Raw genomic sequence first — 18,046 nt, forward strand, 5'->3', positions numbered from 1 at the left:
ATAAACAACAAAAATTAGATAAAGGAATAAAAATATGTTGCAATTTGAAAAAATGATTCTGAAACTGCTCTAATTTCTATGAATAAAGGGTGTCAAAATAGTTATTCTACAGATTTTCTGAATTAATATGTCAATTCTTGTTGACAAATGACAATAGAAAATAAAGAAGAAACAATTAAGAAAAGCCTTTTTTTTTATTGGCAGATTAACCTTTCTTGATTTTGGAGTGAACTCAAAGTTCATGGCAGTAATATGGGGTAGCTTAAAGAGAATGAGATGGATATTCCTTTATTTTTTAGAGCAGTTGAAACTGGGGAAAAATGAGAGCATGGCCAAATGCTGTTAGCTGAGCAATATTTCATGTAAAAATCTGGAGCAGTTCTTATGTACACTTTCAGACCTTTCCACAACATGACACCAGCACAGATGGCAATGCAATAACACAATAAATCCCATAGGAAGCTAATTGCCACTGGACTAGGTGTGAGCCACTGATCAGTACAGAAGGGTCATCCTTATGTGCAAATGCCTGTGTGCTTTGCAGAAGCTCAAATCTGTGAAACTTATTTATCTATTCATCTCAAGTAATTTCTAATGCTGGCTGACCACAACTCTTGCTCAACCTTCAGGGAAACAAACCATGCATATGAAAATTTCTCCTGATTATTCTGATGTACAAGTACCATAGGCCCAGACCTACCAACAGTGTTTTTAGATGCTTAATTCATGTTGATTTAAGTAGGGCTATTTATCTAAGTGACTTTGACATCAAAAACATTCCCTTCTGCTGAATATTGCAAACAAAATGACTTATGTCTTGAACTTTGAAGTGAGGTTGTATGCAGTAAAACATTAAGTTATTCTATTTTTTTCCCCATATGTTATAAAAGAAGCAGAGACTTTTCTATATCTTTTCCTTTTTTTCCTGTACTTTTTAAGGAACAGCTTTGTGTTCAGTCACTTTATATAATAATACTTTCACTTTCAAAAGTAGAATTCTACTTTTCTTTAAGTTTATGGAAAAGGTCCAATGTATGGCAACATTTATAATAACAAGCAACTCCCAAAGGAATAGGAATAAAGCCAAGCGCCAATGTTTCTTAACTTCTTAGCTATCTCATTTATACACAAACTTTGAATAAAATGCATGTAATGTGAAGCCAAAATCTCATAAAAGCACTCTGTACAAATTTTGAAACTCTAGAAAGCCCAATAAATTAAATTTTTAGCTTCCTGTGCTGTTTAGTCTTTTTCTTCAATGTACGTGCATGTTTATATATATACATATATATGCATATAGTTGCAGTAATAACCTGGGAAAGCACACAGGAAGAAAGGGGAAAAGAGTGCTGGAGACAGGGAGATTAAAAAAAGACTGCTAGTGAACAATAACAACACTTTTAACATCATAAATAAAATACCAGTATAACATAGCTCTCATCGAGGGAACTCTACAAGCATTGTGTAGATCCTTGTGGATTTTGTTTGCTCTTGGAGTTCTTGATTCTGCTGTGGTGAGTGCTGAAAGATTTTCTTGACTTAAAATCATTTTTCTGTCTCATAGATAGAAAACAAAATAAAACACAAAAAATGTGTTTTCCTTGCAACCAAGTTGGAAAGTAATTTCAGGTTGACTAGTAGGGGAATTTGTACTTTATGATCAGGTTCCAGTTGGACAGACTGCCCAGCTGTTGCTTCCATGCTGCATGGAAATGTAGTTTTGGATGTTAGTAGCAGAGGTTTACCTGTTTCAGATGTTTTCTGTAGTTACACAGGAGGAAAAAATGAACATTTCAATTTGCTGTTCTGAAAGGAAAAGATGCTTCATTCCAGTGCTTCTGAATAAGTTTCTACCTGTGCTGTTTAACATATTTGTATTTCAAGCACAGATCTGAAAAAAATTTGATAACAACAATAAAGTTAACAACATGCTTCATGCTAGGAGAGAAAATTGGACACACTTCGTTGTGATGAGTCCCAGCATGATTCCATGCCCAAAATATCAAATACTACATGTGCTTTATCCATGCTAGATGGAAGAAGAATATAAATGAAGTCAAACACTTACACGTGTAACATAACATTTCAGAGAATATTTTTTTCATATTTGTGTTTGTAGCAATTAGATTTGTCACTTAGTAAAATTGCATGAAGTTTTAAATGTGTTTTTAAGTAACAATACTTAGCTATGGGATTTTTTTATGAATTACGTGACTTGTAAAGTATCCCAACTTGTGTTCTGGAACAAAGAGTGAGAGTTGTAAGACCTGAAAGCCACAATAGCACTTCTATTTCATGAATGTTGATGATAGCAGTGGCTATGAATCTTTGATATTTAACGCCTGTGCCTGTTCATCTTCAATAGGAGAAGTTACAGTTTACTTTCTAAGCAAATGAATGATTATTTCTGCTTCATAGTACTTTGGGCTATTTTGTGTCTGATTTAAAAAATGTATGGATTACATCAAGAAGGTAATAAAAATTACAGTAATTACTCTTGAAAAAATGAACTCCTGCTATGGGAATAGTTACATATTTTTCTTTTGGCAATAATTTAATTTATGAAATATTAAAGTATTGAGTATATTGTTGACATAAAGCAGAATCTAAATAAATCATAATGAAACAAGAACATGGGTGAAGAAACTAAAACCTGACACAAAGGAAGAAACAGAAACGTGACATAGTCAAGCAGCTTTTACTGTTTTTATTGATATCGGTAACATTTAGCAAGACTCGAACTCCACTCCTCACCTGGTGATAATATGGTCAGTGGCATATGTGAAACTATTTCTTTGTCAAGATTCCATTTGCAGTTTTCTGGAAATGGAATGGTAGAAATCTGAAAAGCTCCTCCTCAAACTGTCAGATTTTTAGCTGTGTATATCCATTAGGAATTGTAACAAACTTCAGTGAATATGAAATTATCATTTACAGATTGAATACATCAAAACTTTTTCAATAAAAGGAGGTAAAAAGGGAAAAGCATGCTTATGATTAACAGAACTGCAACAGGCAACATAAAAGTGATCATTATGAAGAGTTTGTTCTCACAAAGAGAGAACAGCATTTTTCCATTTGTACGTTCTGAGATCTTTTGGTTCTCTTAAATAATCTCATATTTCAAACATCACTTTTAACCTCCAGTATGTCATGATAAGGCTATTTTCATTTCCTACTGCTAGGGAAAAAAAGTCAGAGCTTCTTTCAGTGAAATGAGGTTTTTTTCAAGTGCTACCTTTTAAAAGATATAATAGACAAATTCAGTCTATGTAAGATGCTGGGAAGGAAGGATGCTCTTGTTATGGAAAAAGTGAACTGGGGACTGAAAAACAGTTTTAGATATCTTTGTGCAATTGATATTGAGCACTTCATTACCAAATTAGTTTGTTTCTAAGCTAACTATAAATTGTAATTTATTACAAAAGAAGTTTAATTGGAACTTTATGTAAATAACTGATAGTTATTCTTTCTGATGTTTTTTATCATACCTTAAATAATAATCAAAAGATTCAAGCCCACAGACTGTAATAATTTAAATCCCCTTACCTTAATGTAGATCACATACAACTACTTGGTTGCTTGAAGATAAAAATGGATACTTATCTTTATGTTAGAGGAAACAGACAAATAATTTTGGAACAAGATGGATTACTTCATAAGCATAAATTCAATCCAGTACAGAAAAGGCATTACATTGCATATAACTCCAAAAAAAAAAAAAAAGTTTCCAAAGCTGATTAAATTGATTCTTGAGTGCTTGCAGAGTTCTTTAAATCAGCCCTTGTCAATGATAATCTGAGACCTTAGTATTTATTTCCTTAGTATAAGTCCAAAAATGAACCAAAATAGTATTACCTCTAGATAACATCTGAATGGGGAAAAGAAAAGCAATAGTTTTGATAATGTTTACACTACTAGATTTTGAATATAATATACGGGAAAAATGATGTATTTTCATCAGATCTCCTGTCATTGTATTCCATCTTGTGAGTTCATTGTTAAAAAATTTTCTTCAAATTTGTTTTTGGTCCTAATGCTATTGCTTGAACTTTAAAGTTAATTCTGAATATATATTTATTAATTGCTGATGAGATTCTAAATTTATACCTGTTAAAGAAAAAGTACTCACTGCATACAAAAGATCTATTGTCTTCAAAAGAAACTGAGATGAAGCATGTTGCTTAAGAGACAAACTCAATGAAATTGTATCCTGGTTACAGACATATCATTGCAAATGAAGCTTAAAAAATTCATATTATATAATTTCTTCATTGTACAAAATTGAACGTAGAAGGATGGTCTTGTGAGTAAGGCAACAGACCAGAAAATAGGCAATTCTAAGTTTTAATTTCTGGTTCTGCCTTGCCCTCTGTATATGATACAGAAAAAATAATGTCTTTCCTCCTGGTTCCAAGGTACACAGAATCACAAGTTATAATAAGTCTTTCATAAGCAAAACATGCAAACCAACCTATATGAATTATCTGCTATGAATTATCTGCCTTGGCAACTAATGTAATTATTTTCTTAGAAGTAAAATATTTATTGATAATCTTTTAAAAACATGAAAACTCTTACCACTGAACTCAACAGATTATTATGTAAATCACATCTTATATAGGAAGTTAAAAAATATTGTTGGTATAACCAATATCTTGATAGATAATTTACAATGATGGTAATTTAGCAAGAATTTATTGTGGTTAGTCCAGTTGCAATGATGCTAACATGCTCATTCCAAATGATCTAATTATAATTAAATCTCATTAAGATTATAATTATACAGTGTTACTGAGAAGCTGCTCACCTTTATTCAGACTCTCTAGGTGATCAGATCGCCATTACTGGTGTCTTTCAAGAAAAGGACACAGAGACTTCTAGTGAGTTGTTAACATCCAGAGCTCTTTGCTGAAGTGACTGTGATGTTCATAAAAGGGTGTGGGGTTTTTTGTTTTTTCTTTCATCTTTGCCCGGATGACTACCACATGGATGATTTCTTCTTCCTCATTCTAGGGTCCAATTTGCACTATTTTCATTATTGCTTTACATCTTCTTTCTTCATTGTTCATATTTCCATGTTGCACACATATTTAGTATAGATGTCATTCTTTACCATTTGGATACCTTCTTTATTATCACAAAACCAAGTATTGATCAGCTCTCAGGTCTGCATTACTTTACCTGAGCGCTAGTGAGTTAATCACTGCTCTGGGGACTACAGTGCTACTTTGCACTTTCTTTTGTCATCATATATCTGTGCTTTTTTTCACTGCATTGCAGCCTTTCTTTAAGGCCTTTCCTATCATTCTTTGCTTCTATACTACTCTGTTATATTGCTAAACACTTAATTCTGCACAAACTACTTATATCTACTGTCTGTATAAAAATAATGTCTATATTCAACATAATTATAGAAAGACATGGAAAACTACAAGAAATTTATCAGAAGCCACTTGGACAAAGATAAAACTTGTGGTTTTTAAATTCTTATGGTTTGAAATCTAAGTTGGGGGTAACATTGCATTTCTTTCTTTGAATTCAAAGGCAGGTGGTTCAGTGAAAAAAAGTGAAAGTTCACAGTTTCTTTGTTCTAATTTTCTGTAATAAATTCACCATATATGTCTCCTTTTGTGAATTCCTACTTCCTCTCAGTAAAAACACAATCTGGTAGATTATTTATCTATGTAAGTATATTTTTTTTACACAACTGTCATGCAGATTTGTGCTTTACCAAGTTGCCTCTGATATTTCAAATTAGTTTCGTAACAAATGGGAAAATGTTGAAATAACAACCCTCAAAAAAAAAAAAAAAAAAAAAAAAAAAACCCAAAACAGAGATGAGATAAATGAAGTTTAATAAAGAATAAGGGCAAGAATGAAAGTCTTGAGAACCAACACTTTTAAAAAAGTTTACGTGAATATTGCCTTGTGAAAAATAGCTGAAAATGAAGCAGTGTTCTGTTAAAGATGTAGATATTCAATTTGGAAACACAAATTTCTAATACCTTTGTGCGGACAAGCTACTCCACAATTCCTGAGCCTTACCTGATTCATGCTTATTTTCTTGTGAAGTAGCCAGTGAAGTTAAAAGTGAAGGAGAACTGGCCTGTCTTTCTTCCATTGACGATTTATATCAGGAATCATGTGTTTAGGAGTGAAAAATACAACCATTCCACCAGAGTTTTCAGTAGACCACTTCGTAAGTGATTGTTTTGTCTTGAGAAGCTGTAGGAATTTAGTGAAAGAAAAAATATTTTGCTCCCTAACTTCAAAGATTAAAAGAAAAAAGTGGGAAAGTGATGGAGTAATATATATTTTTTTCATTTCACTTCATTGGTTAGCAGGAACAGTCAGATAATAAGCATTAGTGAGTTTGGCAGCCTGTGCTAAATGCCGTGATGATTTCAATCTCACCCGAGAGAACTCACCACCTTTCTGAGCACAACCCTCATCCTAACTGTAGATAACAGAGATCAGATTAGAAGTTGAGGATGATAAAAATAAATGTTCCAAAATATGCTAGTTCCTCTTCAGAAGTCAGCACAATGGTACAGTTATGAACATTTTCTAATACCAATCTAAGTTATCAACAAAAGTGTGACAAACTCTCAGATCACAATTTTCCAGGAGTACTCTTATGATGAAAGTACATAAAAATTACCAAGCATCTGTGTTTTGTTCTAAAGGTGGGCAAGCCACTTTCAATATGCAATGTGACAGAATCTTGTTTTTTGAAGGAAAAAGGCAGAGAGAAGCGGCAACATTAATATAAATACTTAGCCCCACCCGCACCCACATCTGAGGAGCCACTGAATATCTACATACTGGTAGATATTTTTAAAGTGTCTGACAAATTTAAATCCATTATATGTAATACATTTAGACTTTCTAATGCTTGTTTTGGTACAACAAATGATTTTTTTGATGGTACCTCAAATGACTAAGACCACAATTGAGCACCTTCTTGTGAAAGCATGTTCTGGTTTGACCAGTTTCTCATGAATTTGATTTTGATGGTGCGTGGTTTTAGAATCCCTAAATTTTGCAAGATTTTGGAGAGTGTTCATTATTTGATTAAAATGAAGGAGTCTCACTGTTTGATTGTGAAAATTCATGTCTAGAAAAAAATGTGGAGACTTGTTTCCTTTAAGCATTTATCTTCATCTTGAACTTTGCTAAAACAGGATAATTTGACCACTAATGTAGAAAAATAGTTTTCAGAAATGACTGGCTGTATTTGATATAAGCCTTTCTTGTATTCCCTTAAAGGACAAAGTCTGTAAATAGAACAAAACAGAAAAGCAACAATGTCTTCAGAAGAATTTACAGTACTGCACTGCTGATTGCTCCATGTGTATACCTTGCACAATAAGAGAATTACATATTGTATTTGTTTTTAGAAACAACCTTGGCATCAGTTAAAATCCGGTCATAAATTACCAAGTGAAATTTCCATTAAAGTTAATACAAAGCAGTGCTCAGCTTTCAAGTTCGGCTTTGGACTGACTTGAAACAAAAGTTAGAAATCATGTAACTTACTGGTTTTGTTTTTCCTGTTGCCTAGATTTTTCCCACATGGTAGTAAAAAATATGTCTTCATTTGTCTTAAATATTATAATTTTTTTGAATGACTATTATATAAAATTAGTCAGGAAAGAGCTACTGTATTCTGATACCTTCATCAATGTTTTGCAGTTGGTTTTATATTGTGGGGACCTATATGCTGAAGGAAATAGAATTAGGATATTGGGTTGAAAACATTTCTGCTTTTGTTTTATAATGTCTAAACAACAATTTATTTTCCCTTGATATCAGGTCATATTTCCAAAGCTAAATTCACTGAACAGGAATGCTCAGACTCTGTCACCCTATTTGAATGATCAGTGACTATTTCCAGGGGCACACATTGCACATGTGGGCTGCAGTGGTGGACATAGACTTCTTCTTTGTTTTCTGCCTTTCCTCCTCTTGATGCTGTCTCCTTTGTGAACTGCCTAAGTTTCTTGTCCAGTACCCAAAGGAGACCCAAGTGACTACAACTGGAAGCTGTTTTCTCAATAGTACACTGAAAAAGTGAGAATCAGGAAGCCACAGAGCAGAAACAGAATGAATGGAGTGAAAAATCAAAGCTTATTTATCCAAATGCTCTGCTGGTGAAAAAGATGTCGAAATATATCCTATAGGCTGATTTCTGTTTCTCCTTCAAGTTTTTGTCTATAAATTCTCTTTGCATCAGATACTGTATTCTTTTCTTACAGAATATACTGAGAAAGCAATTTCCTTTGGTAATGTTCTAAAGAGTCATCACTTGAACTATGGGACATACAAGTCAAATCTTGTGTTTTGCTTTTTGAGAATCCACTAAGAGTATGACATCTGCCAACTGATACCTTTGTTCCAGGCTGTAAAATACTGTAGGCTGGTACTTCAGTTTCTCCCAGTGAAGTTATTCTCTCTCTCATTGTGTAATTCATTGGACTGGAAAGAGTAACGATCCCTAATTCTGTAGTGCTAGGGCAATTGTCTGATTGCCGTTTTGAAGAGCTTCTCAGAGCTCCCTCACATAATACTTCTGTCTTTTCTTTTTCGATATAGCAATTCAATCTAACAGAAGCAACCCTGACTGAAATTTGCACTGTTATTTAAGGTTTTTTTGTTAGATCTCAAGATTACAAAAGAAAATAAGTCTTAGAAAATATATAAAATCAATTAAAACTTAACACTCCTAACCTCTTTTTTTTTTCAGTATATACCTGGTATGATACTTTTCTGGTAATGATACTACCAGGAAAGTAGTACGTTTTTTGTTTGTTTGTTTGTTTGTTTTTCCTCACTCCTATAGGTACTGCTGACTGGTACTTTTTAAAATCTTTTCTGGATTTCTGATGTAGATCTTCTGCCCTATCTGATATGAACCTGAAGCAGTATCGAACACAATGCATATAGGTCAGCTTTCTTGTTAATACAGAACTAAAGCAAGGAAAAGTCTAGATTTATATACAAGCAACAGTTGTTTGGTGTTGTTGACACAAAACAGCTAGTATGTGAAGGCTAGGAATCACACTCAGGAGGTCAATATTTTTGCTTTGCTTCAGGTTTTCACCTTTTTTTTTTTTTTTTTTTTTGCATTAACATTCTCTTTTACATTATATGAACATGGTAGATAGAAAAAGGAATATTCTGGCCTTTGACTAATTGAAATTAAATCATCAGATTAAAATAAAGTAAATCATCAGGAAGTTTCTTTCTGGATGAAAGCTTGGTAACACTTCATCACTTCATATCCTTTCTGTGATTCACAGAACAACCACTCATGCATTTTACTGGCTAGCTATGCATCTAATTTCCTAGAGTTACAGGAGGAAAGAAGACTCAGTGAGCAATTCTATTTCTGAAATTTTGCACCAGATTTCACTAGATGCATAACTGTCCTTTCCACTTTTCTCTTTAAGCATCCCTATTTGCAGTAAGGCTAACTTTTTCTTTTCTCCTCCATATGTTCCCCATCTTTAGCATGTTTAGCCATTTCAGCCCTCAGGCCTCTGCTTTGAAATGTAGAAACTGTAAAACTTGGACTGTCTCTCCTATCTTTACAATACTTTCAATCTTCTGTATACTTAGCTTTTCTTATTATGCAGAAGAGTTCTCATTGAGATACTACTACACTTGATCACACCCATGAGGTTAGTAATGATCTTTGAAAAAGAAATAACAGAAAAACAACAACAAAGTAATTATTTGATGAAAACAATTAGGTATACTAATGTGGAAGTTATAGGTAAAGTAGAATGGAATAAAAAGGAGAAAATCTCACATGAAAAATAACGTTTAATTAGTGATATTTAAAAAATACACATAACGACTAAAAAATATTTCATTTATTGTATTTTCTACTCAGGTTGTTTATTGTTACACAGAGAAATCATGTGACTCCCTTCATATCCCTTCTCTACGGTGGTTTATGTTATCTTTTTGGATAGATGGCTGCAAAAATGATTGCTTGCTGGTGGTGGTGGATTTTTTGGTGGTGGATCGCTGTTTCAGAATCTGAAACAGTCACAATGTCTTAAAAATATATGCTAGGAGTACATAAGACAAACTCTTATATCTTCCATGTGTTTTGGGTATGAAAAGATGAATTATGAACTCTCCTGCCATGGTCTATATATGCATTTTTCCTGAGAAAAATGTACTTCAAGTGAACAAAAATGGTCTTGAGAAAGGAATTTCATGAGTGGTAGGAGTGCCAGGAGCAAAACCTATATTCAAGCTGCCACTTCTGAACCCATGTTGGTTATCTATCAAGAAAATCATCTTAAACTCTAAGTCAAATTATCACTAGATTTTATCATCTTTGCAAGGTCCTACAATTAATTCAACTTCAACAGTCTTTCACTTGTAATTTTGTTCCTAAAGTCTTTATAAGCAAAAGAGTTAAAAAAGTAATCAAAGTAGACAGATAGAAAGTGATGCTATTAAATATGCTTACTGTACCTGCTATGAGTTTTTAGATAACAAAGCTACAAGATATTCCCATGTTATTTGAAATACAAAGCAAAATACATGGGCACCTCTTTGGTGATGAGGATTATTTCCTAAATCTCCAGGCATTATGTAATGACAATTTCTCACTTGGTCCTGTGCAGCTAGCTGTATAACAGAAGGTGAAGCACTATTGTCACAATGAATACATGTGTATGTCAGGACAATTTGAAAGTACATCATGAGGGGGCTCGGGAGAGTTAATATTCTGTTGATCTCAGCAGTGGCTCACACACGGTCTTACCTGAAGAGTTTGTACTTGCGAGGTATACTAAAATCTGCTGTGACAAGGTATTAAAAATACGCCATAAATAGAATTTTTGGTACTAGGAGTCATACCTTTACCTGCAACTATTCATTGAAAAGGAGGAAAATGAACTAGTTTAAGCTGTTACACAAAATTTATATATGCCACTCAAAACAATGCACTTTGATATACATTGTTATAGATCTACTTTCCATATCAACTGCACATCATGGTTGAAAGAAATGCTTTCTTTCTTTTTTTCTCTCCCAGTCTCTACCTTGTTAGAATTTTTATATTTATTACAATGAAATGCTATAATTTAATCTATTCTTACTCTTTTTAATTATTTTTTTTAACAACAGACTGAACCTATATCTTTCTCCCAAATTTCATATTTAACAGATAAATAGAGAATACATTCAGTTGAGAGCTTCAAAGTAAGAACTCACACAATTTCTGACAAGCCTTCCACAAAATAGTAAGGCATTAATTAGAGTAAGTGTAGTGGAAATGCTAAGTCAAGGCTTGAAGCAGTGATTGAGCACCTGGTGGGAAGGGAAGGCCAACTTGGGAGAGCTCATTGCATGCACCTGAGTGACTGAAATGAGGTTCCAGACCTCATTTAAGGGTTGGCAGTGGAGGCAAGGGTATCTTGCTGGAGAGTAAGTAAAACAACAATTGAGTGAATTGAATTAACCTGTTTTCTGATGTAAACTCTCTGCTACATTCTCTGACTTTTGAAGTAATTAGAAAATAGTAAGTCATGGTCCTTCTATTTTTTCAAAATTGCAGAATTCAATGGTGCTATTGTGGCAAAGCATTTGCCATTGGGTAAAGAATAAATAGATGATGAAGCAGTACAGTACCTGATTTGGGAATACAGAGGTATCGGGAGAGAAATTATCTTTGGAGATGTGATTTTTTTTTTTTTTTAAAGCACAGAAGGAAGATTACACTTGTTCATGGTAAAATGTGTATTGTTCCTGCATGAAGCTGAACTTAAATATGACTCATGTAATTGAACAACTTGATTTTAATAGTTTGACAGGGAAAAAAGCAAGAATTAATTGCCATGCAATTGAATAGATTGAATGAGCGCGTGTGAGAGCTTCTGAAACAACTGTGTCTCTTGTGCGCGTTCTGACATGAAATGCTAATGATGCTAATATTTCGGTTTTTTCAGTGTGGTTTTTTTTTTTTTTCAGGAGCATCTCTTTCCATCTTTGCAAATAACTGGAAATGACTTTTCCAGGTCACACTTGCAATATTTCTCTGTCCTGAGGTGAGGATTGGCTATTATTGGCATTGCTCATAAGCTTTAGCTGAAAGTGCCACAATAGCACTGTAGTTTCTTGTCTGTCATTTCAGAGTTTCATCATCACGCATTTGAAAATGTGCTCTGGTCTTTGCTATTGTAGCATTTCCTATTCTTTGTTGCAGGAAACTTTCTGTATACAATTTAATGTTATTATAACTGCTATGAATACAGATATAATAGCCTATAGTAAAATAACTTTAATGTTTTTAATAATATTTACATGTTACATAGACACTAGGAGAAACATATGGAATATCCTCTCTACGGATGTTGAACAGAGGCCCTCTTGTATTTATTTCTTATTATACTGTAGCAGTCTTGAGCAATGTTATTGTGATAAGAGTGGGAAAAATCTTGCAGTGCAATGTAGTGTCCACAGGAGTTAAAATTGCATAGATTTTTAAGTTTCTGCTGGCTAATTTCTCTATTATGCAGTTTCTTATAGGAAAAAAAAAAAAAGTTTTACTATTTTAAAATTACTGTCAAACTTCTCCAGAACATATTTTCAGGGTATGTGTCTAAAAGAAACCATTTTGTCTCAGTGACCACCTAGGATCCCTTATGGTCTCAGCAATTGCTACGCTGCTTGGAATAACTTCCTTACTGAACTATTGATGGAAAGACTATGGCAAGCAACTTGTTGTGGATTAATGAGACAGGAAAAAAAATGCAGTGGAATATATAAAAATGTATATACCGAAACATAAATTACAGCAAATAAAAGACCAGAAAAAAAAATATATAGGAACATTTTCTTGTAAGTCAGCTACTGCTAGTTGGGTAACTGCTGCCCCTGGGTAAACTGACATTTTCATATGCACTAATTAGCAAAGAGGTCAAATAGAAATTCGGTTTAAAAAATTTCATTTGTGGTTTTTCTTTTTTTTAGTCTCTATGGAGGAAATAATTGAAAATAACCTCTGGAATAACTGATAAAATAAAACAGTAGGTGTTCTGTTTCTCCATAGCAGGACTAGTTTATTATCTCTAACTAACTGTAAATGAGTTGAAATGTAGGTTTTTTTTTTTTTAATGCAGGCTGAAAAGTAGCTGTATGCTGACGTATAAGACGTTGCCATGTATACAGACACATGCTTTTAGATCTCATGAAAGGCTGACGCACGGAACAGCAGTGCTAAGGCTCCCCTGATGAACTAAGCCTAATGTCTCTTCTACTTGCTAGGCAAGCCTGCAACGCTGTGCACTCGTGTTGGCAATAGCAGTGAGCTCTTTGCTAATTAGTGCATATAGAAATATCCAATTACATAGGAGCAGTAGTGACTTGAATAAAAGCAACTGAACTAGCAGAAGACAGAATCTGTATTTCCAAACCAAACCAATCTCAGTTCTTGATTTCACTGTGGAAATTCCCAGCTAAAACGTCCAGCTTCTGGAACTGTAATTTTTATCTCTGTGAAAAATGGAAGAATAAATGATAGAATATTTAACAATAGTATCATCCATTCTCAGAACTGGTGTCTGCAAGGTCTTGTAGGATTATAGTAAACCTCCACATAAAATAGCATAACCATTCCTTGATTTTAACTTAATGAAAAGCTGATGGAACATCTGAATTCAAAACCAAAGACTGTGTTATGCCTCAGTTTCCTAGTTTCTTCAGCACACTTTGCTTTTTGAGTTGCTGTTCTCCCTTATACTGAAGGAATAGTGCAGGAGTAACCACAGAAAGATTTTTGCTTCTTGCACTTCCCTCAGACCTAATTTGTCCTGGCCAGGACAGCGACAAGAAGGATGTTAAGTGTCTCTCTCGACTTCCCTGTCACAGGATTGGAGTCGCAGATCACTGTGACATTGTATTGCAAGCACATGTGTTAGCAGTCCTGCTCAGCTGATGTAGAGAGGTGCAAGTCCAACTGGGTCAGAATGCATGTCATTCAGTCTGTCAGTAAGGTGGGTTGTTAGAGTTAGGGTAGCATGGTTTGGTTGCTTTTGGACTTGATGATGAAGGTCTTTTCTAACCTGAGAAATTCTGTGATTCTATTCTAACGAGGAAAAAGAAGGAAAAGGGGAGGGGGGGAAAAAAACACTACAAACCCACAGCATATTCCTAATACAGCAATTTTAATAAAAACTATTTCAGAACTTCAACCACAAACCTATGATTGTAGAAGTGTACTCACATAAACTGTATGAATCACTTCAGCTAAATCCCAGAGCTGCTAAGATTGAAAAAGCTACTAATCAGTAAGCCACAAATTTCTGCATTATTTGTTTTGAGAAATACCCTCCTCTCAAAATATGCATAGAAGGTATGTCTCACTGTCAAGTGTTCACTTAAATGAAGACAAGATTTGTTATAGTTTCTAATGAAAATAAAATCACATACATATAACTGCATGCAACATTTCTTTGCAATTAAGTATGCATATAACCTTGTCATTTATGGATTAAGTGCTTTTTGTTCAATAATTTTTACTTCTTAACTATCTCTTAGTTTTGTATAGGTGGACTTGCTACTTGCTTGCGGGTGCATGATGATGTACTTTTACATATATAGTGCATTATTACAGTGTGCTGTTTTGAGATATAAAGATTTCATGAAGATGAACTTGGCAGAATGGTTTTCCATATAAAAGTTACAAAAAAAAAAAAAAAAAAGCAATTGTAACTCAAAGACCAAAAGTCAGGGTTTTCTCAGTAGGAGCTAATAAAAGATTTTATCATTACATGATGTGTCATGTTCTGTAAACAAGTGAAGAAAATATATTCTAGAAATGCTTGCACAATTTTTATATACATATAATGATATTTTTCATTTCAGTCTCTAGGAAGAGTTAATCTCAAGCAAGACCACTTAGAATATAAAACTGCTGTTTAATACTTTAGAAATACCCTGAGACAATCCTAGCGACATTTTTCCCAGAAATAAAGGCAATTCTTAGCCTGATTAAAAAATTCAAATATGCAAGATAAGTAAAGCAAGTTCATTTTATCCCCTTGTGAAGTTAGTTACATTTTCTTAATAAATATTTGCATGTATGGATTATAGAGCAGAAACATGATACGTGCAATTAATATCTGGATTTTTGGTGTAGTGCTTATAGCAAATGTGCTTATTTTTCCTTTCTGTTTCAAGGCATACATATAAACACATATAAGTGAATGTAATTTTTCGGTAGCCAAAATAAAATATCAGGCATGAATCCTTTAATGCTATGCTGTGCCATGAGTACCAGGAAAAAAGGACTTGTTTTTATTTGACTTTTGTTCTTACATTCAGATCCTGTTGCTTTATGTTAAGGTTATTAATGCTTTGTCAGCTATATTCAAGGCATTCACATTACTCCTGTCCTTGTTTTGGCTTGTCGTTTTCAGAAAATCTAAAAAAGTTGAGATTTATGTAATTTATTTTTTTGTATCGAAAAAGAGGTGGTATTTATTTTACATGTTACACAGAGGCCAAAATCTTTGCTTTCCTGAAGTCTATGGAAAAATGATGACTCAAGCCAAGATTTTCTGTGGAAATCTTAATGACAACAGATCTAAATATTTTAGAAATGTTTTACAATGTTTTCCAGGTACAATCTGGTCCATTCAGTCATCTTAATAGAAATGTGTTTTTTATTCCACCTTCAAGATTTTTTAAAAAAGCATATTAGTAATTCCAAATCTATATGATAACTGAGTTGGCATTTGTTGTTTCCCAATATTATGTTCCCAGGGCTACAGTCAGCTTTCAAAACATAGAATTATCTTACAGAAAGTAAACTGACCATTTCCCAAATTTATTTCTTACTCATTGCATTAACATTTATAAGCAAAAATTCTGTGATAATGATATTCATATTTATAATTACAGCAATTTTTAGTATTTTTTTTAGGAAGCCAATAAACAAAAATAGAAAATGCAGCTCAAAAACTCCTAGTGCATAGCCAAATGGTACTGTTCATATATGAAGCATGAAATAGTTAATTGTAGATTAGCTTTTTGTACACCTGCTATATCTCTTGACACATTAAAAGCAAGACCTGGCTTTAAACAAAAGTAGAATTTGTGTTAGCAGTGTTAGCAGCCATCATAATTTGTTTCAGCATCCCCTGAACTTCTCTGATGTTGTATCTGCCATTAGTGAAGCCATCAGCAGAGAAGCTGAAATGCTTCTTGTGCTGCTACCAGATGACATCCACTGTCGTTTTGCTGCTAGCATCATGAGGGGGGGACACTTGGCTTCTAAGCCTTAGCTTCTAAAGTATAGAAGATTAAGTAACTTCTGGAATGTGAGGCTTTTATTCTTGCTTTGAAAAAAAATGAAAGTTGGCTACAGGAGTATTCTGTTTGCCTGTTAATTAGTTATTGCCTTGGAGGCAAGCTCATTTGCTGAAGTATAAATTTGCCAGGCCTCTGATGTGTATTTTCATTTGTACACACTGCAAGCTGAAATGATTTCACAAACTGAAAAGATAAACAAAAGATCATTATCACTGTTGAAAAGTCCAGCACAAAAATACTTCAGCTGACAATCCTATTCTTGAATATTACTTTTGCCACCATTTTGATTCTCATAAGTGTGCTGTACTTGATATATTTGTTGAAATCAGCAGTCTGAAAAAATGTTTTGCTTACTGATACTTTCCATTCATAATATAAAAATATTTGCACTGATTGGAGGATGGTAAATCTAATTTAGGGGGAAAAAGTTGATAATACAAGGGTCATTGCTTTAAATTGTCTTTCCCAGAGTTAACTGAAATATACTGTAAATCATATTGGACATTAATGTTTAATGCAAATAAATTGCAGATGTAAGCTCCTCAGGTTTTAGTCAATCATTGGTAAGATGCAGTCTTCTCTTAAAAAAAAAAAAAAAATTAAGATAATGCTAAGTTCTTCCAATTTAAAATCTTAAAAACCTAGAATCTTGTATATACATCTAATTTTCTAATCAGCTCTCCAACATCTTACAAGGAAGCTTAAACAAGATAAGCAACTGTTGTTTCATACTGGAAGTTGTGGTAGACAATAACGTAAATTTATTGAAAAAGCTGTTGTTAACTTTCAGTAGTTGCCAGTGAAATTATTTGGAGGCTGTAATATGATGTAGTAAATATAGTTTGGGGAAATTTGATTTGTGATAGGAAAGGGAAAAACACTGATAAATCCTGGTAGAATGGACTGGGTTGTTCTCATGTGGTAGTGAAAATTAGCTCTAATGCACCCATAAGAGAAGGCCACAGAAGAAGTGGTGTTTTCGACACATCTTATGTAGTTCAATGTTTGTTCCACTATAAGCCAAGCATTAGAAAGCATTTTATTTTCATGACTGATACACATTACTCAGTCCTCTGATCCGTGGAGGAAAGAATATATATTTACTGAGGTGAAATGTCCAAGAGAAATTGCATGGGTAAGCTAAATTAGACTTGTTGAATGTACTGGAAGTTTTAGGAATATCACACAAAATTACTCTGACTAATATCTCCTGGAGCGGGAATGGGATTTGGAGATAGTCCTCCTGGTCCAGTCTGAGTATGGACAATGCTTTGTTTCCACACATTTGAAAAGGAATTCTAAGAAAATGGGTAAAGAATGCACAGCTAGTTATCCAACCTGAAAGCCTTCCTGGGGCATAGTATAGGATGAATGAGAAATGAGGGCAATCAGAGAGCAAGGACAGTTCACTTGAGTGTATATGGCACCTAGCAGGCATGTTCAGCTGAGCAGATAGGACCAGACATTTCTAGCAAGGGGCAATAACAATCAGTGGGCTTACAGATATTTTTAAATCTTAGCAGTTATATGTAATAAGAATTATATACATAAGTATAATTACAAAAATAATTACAAATAATATACAAAAGTATAATATACCAACATAAAAGCAATAACTTTAACAGAAAAAGGAAATAAAGCACATTTCTCCATACTTAAATTGAACTGCTGAAAACCATGTGCTATGAAAAAAAGTTTAGTCCTC

General features: G+C 33.6%; 1 protein-coding gene across 5 annotated transcripts in view; it reads left to right on the forward strand.

Moving 5' to 3' along the window:
- Positions 1-18,046, forward strand: part of LOC101750640 (translation initiation factor IF-2-like) — a 255,334-nt gene that overhangs the window by 200,348 nt on the left and 36,940 nt on the right. For 3 of the 5 annotated variants that reach the window (XR_005859869.2, XR_005859868.2, XR_006939151.1), the window contains one exon: positions 11,998-12,074. The exons of the other annotated variants lie outside the window; for them this stretch is intronic. The gene's annotated coding sequence lies outside the window, so the exon portion shown is untranslated. The remainder of the gene's footprint in view (positions 1-11,997; positions 12,075-18,046) is intronic. 5 annotated transcript variants of the gene reach the window in all.

The sequence above is a fragment of the Gallus gallus genome, chromosome 4 (genome assembly GCF_016699485.2).
Source record: "Gallus gallus isolate bGalGal1 chromosome 4, bGalGal1.mat.broiler.GRCg7b, whole genome shotgun sequence".
Lineage (NCBI taxonomy): Eukaryota > Metazoa > Chordata > Aves > Galliformes > Phasianidae > Gallus > Gallus gallus.